The following is a 12,085-nucleotide window of genomic DNA, read 5'->3' as shown; positions in this document are numbered from 1 at the left end:
CTGGTTCCTCCCTTTTCTGATTTCTTCAATGCCGTGTTTTCCCACTATCAGATCCACATGATGCATCTGGGTCCTAAATCCATCACCATCCTTTCGGTCTTCGCCTTTGTTTGCGAGGCTAGGATGGGCATCCTTCCTTCGGTTGCCTTGTTGCGCCACTTCTTCTCGCTGCGCCTTGACGACCCTACCCAATGCTGGGCGTGCGTGAGCTTCGTTGCCGCGTCTAAGAAAGCGGCCTCTGGGATTGACTTCAAGCTCCCTCTGCCCGTGGCTGGGTTCCGCGAGCGGTGGCTGTATGTGGATGCAGGGGTGCCTAGTCCCCTGCTATCGGAGCCAACTTCGCATGCTGTCCCCAATTCGGGCTGGGGCCAGGAGACGCTTGAGAGCCCCCGGCTCGTCTTCGTCTGGCACCGCTTCGCGTTCTTGAGGTCGCTTGGCGTGACAGCGCCCAAGGTGGTGAAGGAGTTCCTGCTACGCCGCGTTGCTCCTCTCCAACGCCACTCCCGCCAGATGTGGGCCTTCAGCGGGCGCGATGATCGTATGAGGCTCCAGGAAGAGGACCTGACGCCTGAAGTGCTGAGGACAGCGCTCTTGACCCTGACTGGGGACCCCAACCCTGGCAGCATCAAGCAGGGAGGGGCCTTGCTGTACCTCTGCCAGAGCAGGGGCGATTTTGTGAAGCAGATGCCTATCTTTGATGAGTGGGGGTCGCGCCCCGCCGGCCTCCAGGGACCTCGTGAGAACCCAGTGATGGTGACTACCCTTCCAGTCCGCCACGGCGACTCTTCCTCAAGCGGCGAAGCAGGGAGGCATGAGGCGCCAGAGGCCGAGGGGGTTGCCGGCGGGGTGACAGCACAGGGCGATGCTCATGAGGGAGCAGCTCTTGGGGCCCGTGCCGCTGAGGCTGAGGGTGGCAAGCAGCTGCCCTCAGCGCCTGCGAATGAGGCCCCTGAGGCTCCAGCTCCTTCTCTTTGCAAGGCGATTGGCAGCGCGCATCAGGCGGGCGCCTCTAACGCAGATCGCCTTGACGCTCCATCTTCGTCGCAGGTTGATCCCTACGCCCAACTCTTGGGCCTCTTCCGCGTGGACTTTGAGGCCCTCCGGAAGAGAAGGGAGGCCCTGGGCGACGATTACCCTTGTCGCCTGCTGAAGCGTAGGAAGTACTTCGCCACTGATGAGTAAGCCTTCTCCTTTCCCAGCTCCCGATCCTTTTGTTGCTTTTACTGACCCTTGCTCCGCAGGACCCTTCCAGCCGAGCTCGTGGAGACGGCTGAGGTGCCGTCCGCCTTGGCTTCGCCCCCTCCACCGTCCTCAAGCGCTCCTAGTAGCAGAGCCCTTGTGGTGAGGGCGATCGGAGAGGCGAACCGTCCCGAGGCGCATCGTGGCCCTGTGCACCTCGCGATCCTCCTTCACGGGCCTTATCGTGGCATAGCCAGCCTGCCATGGGCTTCTCGCCTGGTCGTGGACTGCGATTGGCTGAGGCACTCCCTGCGCTCTACACCTGGGGACGGGCTGGCTCCAGGCCGGGCTTCTGGCGTGGCGTGCCCGGCAGTCGCGAGGGTGCCAGCCCCCAGCCCCCTGCCCGGAGGGGGAGTGCTGATTCGTAGCCCCCGGCACTTGCTTGGGGCAGATGATGGTGTGGAAGACGTGCTCGAGCATGCTCGGGAGCGTCGCGCTCTCCGCCAAGGATTCCTTCGAAGGGCGGCTGACGCAGTAAGCCTGCTTGGTGAGGAGCTTGCTGATGAAGATGCGCGCCTTGAGGCCGAGGGCCTGCGCCTGGCTGCAGAGAGGCGCGAGCTGGAGGGTGCCATCGCCCTTGCGCGCGTCAGCGCGATCTTGATGACGCAGAGGCCAAGGCGTCGCTGGTGGCCTCTCGGGAGGCCCGATCTCGGGCCGCCGAGGAGGCCCGGGAAGCTGACCGGCGGCGAACGGTAGCGGAGGAGCGGGCTCTGGAGCTCCTGGCCTGGTGCCACTCACTAGAGGAGCAGGTGGAGCTGCGCGAGGCAGCCCTCGCATCGATGAAGGTGGCCTCTGGCGACTCAGCAGAGCTCCAGAAGCGTGAGGAGGCGCTGACACTGGAAGCCGCCGAACGTACCCGTGAGTACGAGTGTCTGGAGATGAGGGAGCGCTTGGTGACGCAGGCGGAGGATGATGTCGCTGCATAGGAAGCCCGTGTCCTGGAGGAGGTCGGACGTCGGGTGGTGATGGCGCATTTGAACCTCGAGCACAAGTTCGAAGAGAAGCTGGGGTTGATCCGGGCCGAGGCTGAAGGCAGGACTGCTGCCTTGAGGGCCAAGCTGGAGGAGGCGACGCGGCGGGCCGATGCTTTCCGGGCCGCCCTTGAGGTGGCGCAAGGTGAGTTAACCACCTCCCAGGCCGAGGTGCTCCTTCTCCGCCAGCGGGTGGAGGAGGCTGAGGTCGTCGCGCGCCAGAATGCGGACGAGATACGTCAGCAGCGGATCCTGGAGCATGAGCACGGCCCCATGCTCACCACGCTCCGGGAGAGAGCCAACGCAGCCTTGGGCAACATCTGCGAGGCGGCTGTTGGCGAGCCGCACGCAGTAAACTACGCCGGCAATCTTCAGTTCTTCACTGACGTGGTGACGCAGCTGGAGGCGCGGTCGGTCAGGGCTGACAGGTTGGTGGAGGAGAGGAGTCGCGCCCTGCTCGGGCGCGCCTTTTCTCGCGTCTTCAGCCATCTCCGGAACATGGATCCCCACTTCGATTTCGACGCCGCCATCGCCCCAATCCCCAGGCCGTCTGAGACGATCTGGCATACTGGGTGGAAGACAATGTGGATGCTCTTATCAGGGCCTTCGCTTCAGACAACGACGGTGTGATCGTGGCTGCCGACGAGGGCGGTCTGGTGAACGGCCCTGACGCTGCTGGCGGCGACGCGGACAGCGATGGCGAGTTCAGCGACGCCAGCAACGGCTCGGTTGGTGCTCCTGAGGATGCATTGGGGGATTTATCCGACTGATTGTGCATCGTTCCTACTTCCTTACCCTGCATGAATAGAACTCAGGTTTTGGCCTGATGGCGGTGAGAGCATTTTGGAGGGGGAGCCCCTTATGTAAAACTTGTGTTCATCGTATTAGTAGACGCTACATTGCCCATGCGCCCGCGCCAAGTGGTTGGCTTAAGCGACGCGCTGGTCGGCTAGTTTACCTTTGTCCCGTGCTAGCCCTGAGGTAGCCCGTGGGAGGCTGTGGTGTCCTGAGTGTTCCCTGATTGAATCCGTAGGATCTGCAGTAAAACACCCTCCCGAGAGGACGCGGCGGTGGCAGTCTGGGCTGCGCGCAAGCTAGGCCTGACCCGGCTCGCGAGGGGCTCACGACGGGAGGCAGCTGAGGCGAAGTGGTAACCAAAACGCGACAAATTGCTCGAACGAGACTAAGCACCCCTTCCCCGAACACACGTAAATCTCAAATTCGAATCCAACTTGAATCCAGCAGGGGAAAGCGACAACCAAAGGGAAAAGCAATGAAAGCAGACAAAAGGCCACGTCCGGCACCTAGTCTAGTCTTGGACGTCTTCTCACGAGCGAGGAGCTAAGTGCTGCCACTGGGTGTGGGAGGGAGCCCCAGGGCCTGAGGCCGGCACCCCTGAGACTCCGGGGCGTGTAGAGCCCCGCTCATTATTACGTGAGAGTGTCACGGGGCGGCGAGCCTCACAGGCACTGGGCCTTCTTCATAGGTACCGGCCTTGCTTCATATCGCCAGACGAGGGCCCCGCCTTGCGCCACACTCTAGTGCCATCAACGACAACCGAAAACCAGGACGCCGCCGATGGGGTAGAGTGGTCGCCAGCGGTTCCCCCGACGACCACGGGTCCTCCGCAAGGGGCAGGCCCTGAGGCACCTCCCCAGCGGAGGGCCTACCTCCTAAGAACACCTTGCTCCGAACGCCGTGGTGGTGATGTCGGATGTCGGCCCCTCTCCTGTAGCCCCCTGCGCCCTCCTCCCGAGGGGTAGGAGATTGTGGGAGCAGGGCAGCTGCTCGCTGTGGCGACCTGCACCTCCTGTGATCCATGGTTAGCGTATGCCTGCTCCTGAAGAATTAGTGGTACCCGATAATCGTTGCCTCCAGCGTGCCCAGTAGGACCGTCCCGGGACTCCTGGAAGGGCTCAACTTCTGGTGCCTCGTCCCCCCAGCTTGGGTTGAGGGGCGAGCCTTGTTCGCCATCGTGATGGTGTCCTTGGTCCATCATGAGGGGCACGTATTCTTCTGGTGCCGTCATCCCAAAGGTCGTGCCGTGGTGCTCCGCGAGCCACGCAGCTCTGCTTGACGCGCCCACCATGGGGTGGTAGCGCGGCTGTCCACTAGGGCCGTGGGTCGCGTCGCGCCCTCCTTCTTCGCGGACCGGGAGCGGGGCAGCGTCGCCGCCGGTCCGGTACTGACAGCTTTGCTGGCGTTGGAGTAGCCTTGGAGCCCGCGAGCGCGCGTGGAGCCCCCGCGCGGGCCGCCCTGGGCTTGAGATGGGAGCTGGGTGCAGAAGGGGTGAGCCCCCGAGGTGGCGAAGCCCAGGAGCTCTGCCACCCACTCCAGCAGCACGTCGCGGCCGCCCTCCAGCAGCCTGCACTGCAGCAGCTCTCGGGCCACCGTGAGCGCGACCCTCGAGTTCGCCTGCTCCCGGCGGGTGTACGGCGTCGTGGTCGCGGCGTGATTGGAGGCCCTTGCTGCCGACCGCGCCTGCCGTGGTGTGAGAGCTGTCGAAGCCTGTCCGTGTCGCCCGCGGCCCGCAGCACCCTGCGGACCGCGAGCTGCCTGGGGCACAGGGTCGTCCGAGGCGAGCGGCTCTGCGCGGGCGGGCCACGCCGCCCATGGATCTGGGTTGCCCACCTGGTCGTCGGACATGGCGATGACGACGCAACGGGGCGTGAAGCGGTAGAAGGTGGATTCCGGCGCACCCCTACCTGGCACGCCAAATGTCGGATTTCGGGTTCCGGGAGACCCTTGAGGTTCGAACACTGGGGTGCGCACGGAGATTTCGCCTCCTACCTACCTGCACCCCTCCGCCTCGCTAAGATCTAGGCTATGGGAAGAACGACACAAGGGACACAGGGTTTATACTAGTTCGGGCCACCATTGTGGTGTAATACCATACTCCAGTGTGTGGTGTGGTGGATTGCCTCTTGGGCTGATGATGATGAACAATACAAGGAAGAACAGCCTCGCGAGGGTGTGTTCTTGGCTAGGGGGATGAACTACTAGGAGGAGTTCAGTCACCCTTCTCTCTCTCTCTCTAATTTCGATCTTCTCTTCCTCGTCCTTAGCCTCTGCCTCTCGGATTTTGATCTCCCCTTCCTACTATGGTGGTTAGTCCTATTTATAGAGGCCCTGGTCCTCTTCCCAAATATCGAGCGGGAAGGGAGCCAACAATGGCGGGCTAATTTGAAGGGGGACAGCTAGTACCAGCTATCCTGACAAAAGTAGTCTTCGCCTGCACAAAGCTCTGGTGGTGACGCCGTATTGGGCTCCACAATGACCTCCGTCTTGCAGTCCTCCTGGTCTTGGTCTTGTTGCACCGAAATGGCAACCTTTGCCTGATGCCTCGGTACTCCGCGGCTGCGCTTGCTCCCTTTGCACCAAAGAGGAAAGGAGGACACTGCGCGGGCTGGCGCCCGCCTGGCGCCTTTGGTCGTCATGGCTTGCGTCACGGGCACCTCGTAAGGTACCCCGCCTTGATCTCTCCGCGTCCTCGCGAGCCAGCCTGATGAGGCCGTGCCTGAGGAAGCTCCGTGTCGTCCGCCCCGCGAGGCTTGGCCCCTCGCGAGGGTCTTGGGTCTATGTTGATGAAGATGGGCCGTGCTGGGCCCCCCTTTGAGCCACGCCGCAGGCCGCAGGCAGGCAAGTCTGGGGACCCCCGTTCCCAGAACACCGACAACATCGTTTCCCCTGCCTCCTGTTACCATCCGCCCAATTCGGGACCCCCTACCCGAGATCCGCCGGTTTTGACACCGACAGAGATGCATAGCAATGAGGGGGAGAGTGTGTCTACGTACCCTTGTAGACCGTAAGAGGAAGCGTTTCTCAACGCGGTTGATGTAGTCGAACTTCTTCGCGCTTCAACCGATCAAGTACCAAACGCACGACACCTTCGCGTTCTGCACACGTTCAGCTCAGTGACGTCCCACGCCTTCTTGATCTAGCAAGATGTCGAGGTAGTAGATGAGTTCCTTCAGCATGACGGCGTGGTGATGGTGATGGTGAAGTGATCCTCGCAGGGCTTCGCCTAAGCACTATGAAAATATGACCGAGGGTGCAAACGGTGGAGGGCGGCGCCGCACACGGCTAGGAAATTGTCTGGGGTGTGCTAGGGGCGCCCACCCCACATATATATAGGTGGGACGGAGAAGGGAGAGGCCAGGAGGTGCCCCAAGTAGGACCGAATCCTACTTGGGTTCCTCCTAGGCTGGCCGCCCCTTCCTTATTTACCGGAGGGGGAAGGAAAGAGGAGGGGAGAAAGGGAAGAGGGAGGCTGAACCCCCCCTTTCCTTCTCCCTTTGGTTCGGCCCATATGGGGGGCGCACCAGCCCCTAGTGGCTGGTGCATTTCCTCTCTTGGCCCATTAGGCCCATATCTTTTGCCGGGGGTGCCCGGAAACCCTTCCGGTGACCCGATATGTACCCGGTACCCTCCAGAACACTTTCGGTGTTCGAATACCATTCTACTATATATCAATCTTTACCTCTTGACAATTTCAAGACTCATCTTCATGTCCGTGATCTCATCCGGGACTCCAAACAACATTCGGTCACCAAATCACATAACTGATATAACACTATATCGTCTTCGAACGTTAAGCATGCAGACCCTACGGGTTCGAGAACTATGTAGACATGAATGAGACACCTCTCCGGTCAATAACCAATAGCGGAACCTGGATGCCCATATTGGCTCCTACATATTCTATGAAGATCTTTATTGGTCGAATCATTATGACAACATACATAGTTCCCTTTGTCCATCAGTATATTACTTGCCCAAGATTCGATCATCGGTATCTTCATACCTAGTTCAATCTCGTTACCGGCAAGTCTCTTTACTCGTTCCGTAATACATCACCCCGTGACTAACTCCTTAGTCGTTTGGTTGCAAGCTTATGATGTGTATTACCAAGAAGGCCCAGGGATACCTCTCCGATACTCGGAGGGACAAATCATAATCTCGATCTATTCCAACTCAAAAAACACCTTCGGAGATACCTGTATAGCATCTTTGTAATCACCCAGTTAGATTGTGACGTTTGATAGCACACAAGGCATTCCTCCGGTATCCGGGTGTTGCATAATCTCATAGTCGAAGGAAAATGTATTTGACATGAAGAAAGCAATAGCAATAAAACTTAACGATCATAATGCTAAGCTAACGGATGGGTCTTGTGCATCACATTATTCTCCTAATGATGTGATCCCATTATCAAATTACAACTCATGTCCATGGTCAAGAAACCTTAACCATCTTTGATCAACGATCTAGTCAAGTAGAGGCTCACTAGGGACACAATGTTTGTTTATATATTCACACATGCATTTAGGTTTCCGATTAATACAATTCTAGCATGAATAATAAACATTTATCATGAATAAGGAAATATAAAATAACAACTTTATTATTGCCTCTAGGGCATATTTCCTTCATAATTCCATATAGGCATGATAACCCACAAGTATAGGGGATCGCAACAGTTTTCAAGGGTAGAGTATTCAACCCAAATTTATAGATTCGACATAAGGGAAGCCAAAGAATATTTGAAGGTATTAGCAGCTGAGTTGTCAATTCAACCACACCTGGAGATTAATTATCTGCAGCAACGTGATCAGTAGCAAAGTAATATGATAGTTTGGATAATAGTGACAGCAGTAACAGTAACAGTGATAGCAATTGTTTTGTAGCAAGTGCAACAGTAATGACAGCAATAGTAACTTAACAAGAACAATATAGGATAAATTCATAGGCATTGGATCGATGACTTGTTGGATGATATTCATCATGAGACAGTTATAACCTAGGGCGATACGGCACTAGCTCCATTTCATCAATATAATGTAGACATGTATTCTATAAATAGTCGTACGCGCTTATGGAAAGAACTTGCATGACATCTTTTGTCCTACCCTCCCGTGGCAGCAGGGTCCTATTGGAAACTAAGGGATATTAAGGCCTCCTTTTAATAGAGAACTAGAACAAAGCATTAACACACGATGAATACATGAACTCCTCAAACTACGATCATCACCGGGAGTGGTCCCGACTATTGTCACTCCGGGGTTGCCGGATCATAACACGTAGTAGGCGACTATAACTTGCAAGATCGGATCTAGAACATGGATATAATGGTGATAACATAAACGGTTCAGATCTGAAATCATGGCACTTGGGCCCAAAGTGACAAGCATTAAGCATGGCAAAGTCATAGCAACATCAATCTTAGAACATAGTGGATACTAGGGATTAGGCCCTAACAAAACTAACTCGATTACATGATGAATCTCATCCAACTCCTCACCAACCGGCGAGCCTACAAAGAAATTACTCACTCTTGGTGGGGAGCATCATGGAATTGGCGATGGAGAAGGGTTGGTGATGACGAAGAACGAAGAGCCCCCCTCTCCGGAGCCCCAAACGGACTCCAGATCTGGCCTCGCGATGAAGAACAGGAGGTGACGGTGGCTCCATCTCGTGGACCATGATAATTCTTTCTCCCTCATTTTGTTCTGGAAAAATAGGATTTTATAGCGTCGGTTTCAGGGTCTGCGGGGCCACCAGGTGGGGACAACCCACCTAGGCGCGCCAGGAGGGGGGCGCGCCCTGGTGGGTTGTGCCCACCTAGGTGCCCTCCTGGGTGGATCTTAGCTCCAGAAATTCTTGTTTATTGCATAAAAAATCCTCGCAAAGTTTCATTCCATTCCGAGAACTTTTATTTCTGCACAAAAACAACACCATGGTAGTTCTGCTGAAAAGAGCGTTAGTCCGGCGTTAGTTTCATTCAAATCATGCAAATTAGAGTTCAAAACAAGAGGAAAAGCATTAGGAAAAGTAGATACGTTGGAGACGTATCAAATGCCCCAAGCTTAAACCTTTGCTTGTCCTCAAGCAATTCAGTTGATAAACTGAAAGTGAAAAAGAAAAACTTTTACGAACTCTTTTGCTCTTGTTTGCATAAATAAGCTTAAACAACATCATGTGATCCGACTAGACGGCGAGTCATTCCTAGGTCCAATCTTTCACGGTACTCAATGAATTAGCAAGAACGTTGACGAACGATCGTTGCACCAGCAACAGCGTATGTAGAAGTAGTAGTACGGCTCTTCGGATCAAGCAAAGACACAAAAAGACCAAAGGATGAAAAAACTTGCGCAAGAATTCGACTGAATCAAATCCTACGGGTAGCAGCACTGAAATCCCTCACGGATCAGCAAACACAAGGGTTTTTGGTGCATCCAAACATGATGCGTTTTTTGGTATTTTATTCAACTAAACTCTCCCGTACAAAGGCCTGAGCCTACCTGTTATATAGGCGACGCGCATAAGCAAAACTATGGAAACAAACCCAGCTACAATCGGACTCTATCTTTTTCCTATTCAAACTAATTAAGATTTAACTAATTAAGTATCTGGCAAGCTGATCACAAAAGTCCAAAATGGACTAGTACTCCTGACCCTTCATGCTACGTAACTTGTAATACTAGGAAATAACACGCTGGACACTTGACCTTAACTCGTAAACAGCACGCACAAGTATTATGTTATGCTACGTAATGTGGAGGTGTTCTGAATGCGGCCTAATATCCTCCGGCTTATGATGTGACAACGGAATTGGCATCCGTATTTTTCCAATAAAGAAAAACTCTTCTGCCTTGGTCTTCTTAATTGGTGCCGTCAGCAACTCCTTCTGAATATGTGTAGGTTGGATTATTCTTTCATGTGAAATATTATTTTCTGTTGTACCCATGGCCACATAATCCCCTCCCCCTTGAATCGAAACCGTCCTCGGTTTTAATGTAGTTTTCCGAAATTTCTTCTGTAGTGAAACATTGTCATCCACCTTGACTGCACTATCAACCATTGGTTGCACAACACATTGCTTCCCAGCATCCCAAAATGAATAAGTGTTTGTCCGACCTTCATGTGTAGCACTATGATCATACTGCCATGGTCTCCCTAGTAACAAGTGGCATGCATCCATTGATATGACATCACATATCACCATATCAGTATAGTCGCCAACTGAGAATTTGACGCGTACCTTATGAGTGACCTTGAGCTTTCCGGTATGGTACAACCACTCGACATGGTGAGGCTGTGGGTGCTTCCATGCCGGCAACCCAAAAGCATCAACTAACCCTTTGTTGACTGCATTGGTGTAGCTTCCACCATCTATTATTAGCTTGCAATTGGTGTTGTTGATCTTACAATCGGACTGAAAAATATTCCATCGCTGCCCCTTATCCTTGATACAGTCTTCTTTCACTCATTGCACCATTAATGATGGGTATGCTTCTGCAGCTTCAAAACTCGCAGTCACTTTATCATCATCTTCAAATTTCTCACTAGATGTGTTAGTAATTTTTTCTCCATCACTCCCGGACATGTATCCTTCTTCTGTGAGGAGTACTCTCCTCTCATTAGGGCACTCAAACTTCTTATGACCTCCGCCACCACACTTAAAGCACACAATATCACTAGTACGAGATTTAGAAGCTCGAGATGATTCAACCTTGGATGGAGACAGTTCCTTGGTAGCCGACTTAGAATCAGATTTGAAACCACTATTACCACCACTCTCTCTCTCTGAAAATTACGTTGCATCGAGTTTGGTGAATTATCATGACCGGCACGACGCTTTACTTGCTGCTTCGCTCGAATGGCATGGTGCAATAATCCTTGTAATCCATTATATTCTACCATATCGACACGATCTCGTACCTCTGATTTCAGACCATGCATGAATCGCGCCATTGTAGCCTCTTCTTGCTCCTCTACCCCTCTACGAATCAATAATATTTCCATCTCCTTGTAATACTCCTCAACACTAGAGTTACCTTGTCGACGCTGCTGCAAGCGTGTGTACAAGGTCCTAGTGAAGTGCTCCGGAATAAAGCGTATCTTCATCATACTCTTCATCTGATTCCAAGACTCCGGACGTCCTCCCGCATGACATAGTTGGTTCCACCATATTAAAGCATAGGTCATGAACTCAATAGATGCAACACGAACCTTTTTCTCCTCGGTGTACCGTTGTCCATAAAAATCTGATCCACGCGCATCTCCCACTCCAAATAATCATTCAGGTTGTCTTTGCCGCTAAACGACGGTATGGAAATTTTTATTTTCCAATACCATCATCTTCGTAGGCGCGTCACGGACGTTCATGTCCTCCCCCATGGTGTAGGCCACCTCCATGATGGTTATAAGCACACCGCGCGGGCTCATAATAGCTAGCAGCCCCCTCAGACTGATGGTCTTGATGCTCAAGATTGTTGCGAACTTGTTCGTCTACCCGTTGTCTAGATAATTGTCGATGACGACGCGGTGCAGCAGACCCATCACTAGGTGGTGAACGTGGTCTCAATAGATGAACGACCTCAGTCAAATCAGCAATCTTTTTTCCTAGACTTTCCTCAACCTTATCGATGCGCCTCCCCACTAGATTTAGCACAGTCACGAGTTGCGTCCAATCCTAGCACGATAGCCGTCGCAACACTCGGATCATAGGTGGGCAAGGGCAGCTCATCTTCTGCATCTCCTTCATGTGCACCATGCACACTTGAATTTGATTTCTGGGAATTCACCATTGTAGCAACTCAAGTAGATCAACTGAAGAACCAGAGAGAAAAAAATTATACCGTGACCAACCTTGCTCTGATACCACTTGATGTGACCCGACTAGACGGCGAGTCGTTCCTAGGTCCAATCTTTCACGGTACTCAATGAATTAGCAAGAACGTCGACGAATGATCCTCGCACCAACAGCAGCGTATGTAGAAGTAGTAGTATAGCTCTTCGGATCAAGCAAAGACACAACAAGACCAAAGAACGAAAAACTTGCGCAAGAATTTGACCGAATCAAATCCTATGTG

This window comes from Triticum urartu, chromosome 5A (genome assembly GCF_056163025.1).
Source record: "Triticum urartu cultivar PI428250 chromosome 5A, HENAU_Tu73, whole genome shotgun sequence".
Taxonomy (NCBI): Eukaryota; Viridiplantae; Streptophyta; class Magnoliopsida; order Poales; family Poaceae; genus Triticum; species Triticum urartu.
Note: the sequence above shows the minus strand (reverse complement) of the source record.